The 6,455-nt window shown below is 36.9% G+C and overlaps 1 protein-coding gene across 2 annotated transcripts in view; it reads left to right on the top strand.

The window, feature by feature from the left end:
* LOC117179408 (ATP-binding cassette sub-family B member 7, mitochondrial) overlaps window positions 1-6,455 on the top strand; it is a 332,187-nt gene that overhangs the window by 140,577 nt on the left and 185,155 nt on the right. The gene's annotated exons all lie outside the window — the stretch shown is intronic.

Genomic DNA, 6,455 nt, shown 5'->3' with positions numbered 1-6,455 from the left:
ATCTTCCCCAGCCACTCTTTTCCTTTTTTCCTCCCCTTCACTGCTAGTCGCGCTTGCCTTTTTTTTTGCCATTCGTCCAGACTTCTGTTCGAACCCGCGTTGTCTAGCTTGTTAAGGCGCTGTAAATTTGAGGCCCTTCCCCGTTGCTTGCCCGTACCTGAATCCGCTACCCTCCCCACCCGTGTCGACTTCTCGGCACTTTCATCAGCGCTGCTGTCACTGCGATCAACGTCACCCATCCCCCCACTTTCAATGATTTCAGCAACGTCAGCTGTTGCAGCCACTACGGTTTTCTGCTCTGTGCGGTCGTCCAGTAACTGTTGCCCTCTGGCGCCAGTTTGTGGACTTCGCGTCGTCGGCATCCTACCTTACCCAAAGCTCTGCGACGTTTCCCGCCTTTATTTCCTACCTCTTGCCCTCTTGATCAAGTAACTATTTTTGCACTCCTAACCTCAAAAACTTCACACGCTCCAAATTTTGACTTCAAACCACTCACTTTCACCCTTCACACCTTTGCCTTCACTCACCCTTCTTCATTTACACTCGATCTCCGCACTTTCTGCCTTTTCTGCATCCATTCACCCTTATTTCCTCCACCAAAGCCAAAAATAGACCACTTCACAAAAAGAGTTCTTTCGCGATCGGTACCGGAAACGGAAGCCCATAAAATTGTTTATCATTACATGAAATGCAAAAAAATTAAACTAATTTATACAAAAGAAAGTTAAAATACAAAGAAGCATTTTTTAAATTATTGATTCACCATTCAAAACTAAAAATTCACTTCATACATTCCAAACATCTCGTAATTTTTGCAGTGTGTTTATCGCAAACAGGCGTCTCACATGAAACACAACTCTTCCTTGTCTTTCTACGTTTTCTGATTGCCTGTTTATTGCAAATATAGCACAATCAAATCACCACTTTCCTACCAGTGATGTCTCGTGGTTGATTATCAGCAAGAATGTCGATTGCGCGACTGTTGAAGCTGCCTGCGTTTCATACATTACTCAGGACTTATATGGGTCACCTTATATTAAAATATAACTATATTTTTATTAAAATATCTTCTTAAAGTATTAATAAACTAATATCAGTTTAATTTCTGTATTAGTTTCCAGGTATAGCAAGGTTTTACTTCCAAAATCGTACCTGGGTACCCGGGTACCTGGCTGGTTGTTAGTGTAGAATTTTTTGGCTGGTAACACAAGTTTTAAATTCATACTTTCCTCAATGAAAAATACATACCAAAGGTTTTCTGAGAAAAATTAAGAAGACGCAATTTTGACCCATTTTCGAGGAAAAAGTATTTTAAAAATTGCGAACGGATGTTCATCGAGCCGGTGTAAAACTATTTGAAAGCGTCGGTAGCTCGGCAGAGCGCTTGGCTGATTGCTGCAAGGTAGTGCGTTCGATTCTCGCTATCCGTACTTTGTCTTTTCGATTTATCAAAATGCTTGCTTATTCCACTTTTGATTCAAATTTAAGATAATTATGGTATTTAATGATTATTTATTCCTTATTTTCAATAAAAACTTTGTTTATCGTATTTTTGTTATGATTCATTTGGACGATTCTGCATTTTTTTTTAAATTCTTTATACTTCAATACTTTTCTAGTAATTATATTTTTTTTTTTAATTAAAGAAGAACAAAGTATTTCAAATGCAAGTGTCAATAATACTAGGCAGTCTAATAAGTCCCTGAAAAATGAAACACGGATACGTTTTTTTGGACAAAGTCAGTTTTATTTTTCAACATACTCTCCTTTTGAGTCGGTACAGCGAGTCCAACGATTTTCTAACTTTTTGATACCGTCCGAAAAGTACTCGATCGGAAGGTCTCCAAAATACGCCTCAGTTTCAGCTATGAGCTCCTCATTTGAGTAAAAACGCTTACCGGTGAGCCATCTCTTCAGGTTAGGGAACAAGTAATAGTCGCTGGGGGCCAGGTCTGGTGAATACGGTGGCTGAGGAACCAATTCGAAGCCGATTTCATGCAATTTTACTTGTGCAACTAAGCATGAATGAACAGGCACACTGTCGTGATGATAAAGCGGTTTTTTCTTCTTCAAATGCGGTCGTTTTTCGGCGATTTCGATTTTCAATCGGTCCAATAATGATGAATAGTATGCTCCGGTTACGGTTTTACCTTTTTCAAGATAGTCCACGAATATTATGCCATGTGCATCCCAAAATACGGAGGCCATAACCTTTCCGACCCATTGTTACGTTTTTGGACGCTTCGGAGCACTTTGGCCCGGTGGAACCCACTGTTTTGCCTGTTGCGTTGACTCAGGAGTGTAGTAGTGGATCCAGGTTTCATCCATGGTTATGAATCGGCGCAAAAACTCGGTCGGCTTACGCAAAAATAATGCCAAATTCTGTTCGGAAGTTGTCACACGAATTCGTTTTTGGTCCACTGTGAGCAAACGCGGCACCCATTGCGCGCAGAGCTTCTTCATGCCCAAAACTGAAAGCACGATATTGCCCACACGTTCCAATGATATGCCTACAGCATTAGCTACCTCTCTCAATTTCACTTTGGGATCATTCAACATCATATCATGGATTTTTTCGACATTTTCTGGTGTAGTGACCTCTTTTGAGCATCCAGATCATTCAGCATCAACTGTGCTCGTACGGCCACAACGAAACTCGGTAAACCACTTATGAATCATTCCAATCGACGATGCAGAGTCCGGGTAATACTTATCCAGCTTGGCCTTGGTCTCGGATATCGTTTTCTTGCGAAGATAGTAGTGTTTGATCAAAACTCGAAACTCAGATTTTTCCATATTAAAAAAAACTCGGAGGTAAGTCGCTTCTCAGTGCTGTAACTTGTAGTACTAATGCCATCTCTTAGAATTTTCAGGTACTTATCAGACTGCCTAGTAAGTAGAAAATTCTTAAAAACTAGAAAACTTCATAAGAAACTGCAACTATCTGACATTAATAGACATGGAGATAGTTAAAAACAAGAATTATCTGTTCAAAAAATTATTTTCTCTAAATGTAATTTTATGTCACTCAAACTGAAAAATGGAAAAATAGTAAACAATTTAAGAAAAAACTTCAACTTTCTACCATTAAACAAACAGAATATTATTAAAAATAATAATAAATTATTTTAATAATTATGTTTATCAAAATTAATTAGCTGTTATCTCACTTTAATTGAAACTTAAACAAAAAGTCGAATTTTGTTTAAAAACCGCGACTTTCTCTCTGTATTGTAAGAGAAAATGATTGAAAACAATAACAAATTGTTGACACAATTAATGTTAACATCTATTTATCAATATAAAGTAGTATTTTGTATATTATAAACAATTTTCATTTGTTTTAAACCGCCAAAGACTCATAGTTAGCCCCAAAAACTTGCAAAACCCATTTGTTTACTTACGGAATTTTTTGGGGACCCTATAAAACAGACTTATGGCAGTAATATTTAGAAAGTAGTATTTTATTTGTATTCTATGGCTAATTGTGAAGAGAAACGTTGAGTTTGAAATAAGTATTAAACTTCATGGGACTTGCGCTACCTTTAGATATATATCTTTTTTTAAAGAATAATAAGCCTAATGAGCATTTAAAGACCTTCATCACATTCCCAGTTCCTGACTTACCATTTTCTTCCACTACCTCTTTTAATTTAATACTTAATGACTGCCTTTTTCGAAGACATCACACCTGAAAAAATTTTTGTAAACCTAATGATTCAACTTGACCTTCCAATTATCTTTCCTATTCTTTTACATGTTTATAATGCTTCCCTGAATGTCGGTATTTTCCCGATGTCTGGAAAAAGGCTCTACTTAGCCCATTTCCCCACAATCTCTAAACTTCTCAGTGGATAAAAAACCATGAACATCCCAAGGAAATCCTTCGGACGGACCTAAGACGTCCAATGTCAGTCTGATCTTCGTTTCTAAAACGTCGAATATCCTAAAGATCTCCTAAAGCCATTTTAAATACATATGTCGTTCTCGGGATACCTTTTGTACTTACATCAGATGTTTTAAAAGCCTCTTTAGGATTTCCAAAAGACATGTTCCAAAAGACGTTTTATAAATGTCGTAAAGACGTCTCTAAAACATCCTCAATTTGTTGCTCACTGGGATACTTCCACAAAAAACTTCCGGCCAATTGAGGGCACTCTTATCTTTTTTTGATGGACCTTTTTGAGCAATATAAACGTCAATTGTCAACATCTCTTTTACAAGTATTTCAGTAAAACCTACTTCGAACCTTGTCTAGAGTCTTGTTTATTCCTATGAACAATCTCGTAATCGAATTTGCTCAACTTTCCTATCCACCTAGCTAATTCACCATCTAATTCCTTAAAAGACATCAACCACCTCAGTGCTGAATGGTTTGTTCTAATGATGAATTTCTTCCCATTGAGATAAAGTGAAAAATGTTCACAAGAATCTACAATTTCCAAAAGTTCGCCCCTAGTCACACAATAACTACTCTCAGCTTTATTGACAAATTTACTGTAATATGCAATAACCCGTTCTTGGTTGTTTTGGATTTGAAGAACAGCTCCAATTCCATATCCTGGTGCATCTATATCTAGAATAAATTCACCATCTTTATCGGGGTATGCTAAAATAGGGAGAGATGTGAGAACTTCTTTCAACGTATCAAACGCTTTCTGACACTCATCAGTCCAAATAAACTGCGACTTTTTCTCGGTTTACTTATATAAAGGTTTGACTATCTCGGAAAATCTCGGGGCAACTCTCCTCGAGTAAGAAGTAAAACCAACGAAACGCCTAACTTTTTTCTTCAATTTCGGAACTGACCATTCTACAACAGCAGAAATTTTCTTACGATCCATAATAATACCATCCGCAGAAATAATGTGCCCAACGTACTCAGTTTTCCTCTTGAAAAGTTCACAAAAACGTAAGTCTCCGTCTTTCTTCTTTTTAATTACCGCATTGGAACACCATGAACTTTCAGATCTCCTAATAGTTCAATGTTTATGCATTTCTAATATCATTTCATGCACATCTTCAGCATAATGCAAATAAGGCCTTCGAAGAGGTTGCTTGATTGGACGTGGATCGCTGAGTTCAATTCTATGTTCAATCTGATTAAAAGCTCCAACATTAACCGTCCCATCCGAAAATGACAATTGGTACTTGATCCGAAATGTTTTAAGTTTTGCTTTTTGAGGCTCATTTAAACCAATACAGTCCTTTACGATCGAGAGGCACGATCGAGATAATCTAACCCTAAAAAAGAATAATCTTTTATGTTGGCCACAAATACATTCATTTTGAGATGATGTATTCCTGAATCGATAGTAACTGAAACTTGGAAATACACGGTTACAATTTCTCCTGTGGGATATTTTAATACGGATGAATTGTTGGGAATTCTTTTTTTTTATTAACATCAAGCACTCTAAAATTTTAAATTGAAACGTTAGAACCAGAATCAATCCTAAAGTTACAAGAAACCCCATCAACTTTCCCAGAAAAATAAAGATCCTTAGAACTTCCAGAAATACTACCAACTTGTTTGAAACTCGGTTTGCATTTTGTGGTTTTGTCACGATATGTCACACTCGCCGCTACTAGTTTGACACCTTCTAATTTCCCTGATTAATTTAAACAGGGCAACAAGCACGGATGTGATCTTGAGAACCACATTCCCAACAACCGAAACCATCATTTTGCCTTAGTTGGGATGATGATGATGATGAACCTTGGTAACTAGGAACACTTGCCGGCTTTTGTTGAGAAACTTTCACTTGAGGATTGTTAGAATTTACGAAATTAAAGGACGATCGAAAAATAGGCTCCTCATTTCCTTTTATAATATCGTGAATCTCCACAGCACGAGTAACAGCAGCACGAAGTGAGGTTATGTGTCCTAGTTGAAACGGCTCTTTGATAAAATTGTCTATTATAGCCAAGAAAATTGTGAACACGCAATTTTATCCTGCTTTCCGGTGGAGATTGCGTGAAAACCATTCTTGTCAGTTTTTCCAAAGCCATATCTAAAGCTGCAAAACTTTCATTTGGTTGTTGTCCCCTATTTTGAAATGAAGCAAAACTCATTGACGTTAAAAATCCATCTCCAAAACGAATATCTAATTTCTAACGTAAATCCACCAACTTTACACATCCTGAATCAAAACTATCTAATAAACATCTTGCCTCACCAAGCAAAGAAGAAGGTAACGAAAATAACCTTTGATTAATGTACCATATGTTATTCTGAGCGATAATATCGAATTGATTAATGTAATCCCGAAATGACATTGTACCATCAAAAGTATCAGGTCTCAAATCATAACTGTGATTTACATTAGTCGATGCTTGTATGTGATTGAGGTTAGGTACAGTCTGTCAAGTTAAAGCGTGGGTAACTTTTTTGGTAAAATATTTTATTTAAACGCATGTTTCTACATGGAATTACATTTGTCAAGGTGTCGAGC

Source organism: Belonocnema kinseyi, chromosome 9 (genome assembly GCF_010883055.1).
Source record: "Belonocnema kinseyi isolate 2016_QV_RU_SX_M_011 chromosome 9, B_treatae_v1, whole genome shotgun sequence".
NCBI lineage: Eukaryota > Metazoa > Arthropoda > Insecta > Hymenoptera > Cynipidae > Belonocnema > Belonocnema kinseyi.
The sequence above is the reverse complement of the archived record's forward strand: the minus strand, read 5'-3'. Positions and strand labels throughout refer to the sequence as shown.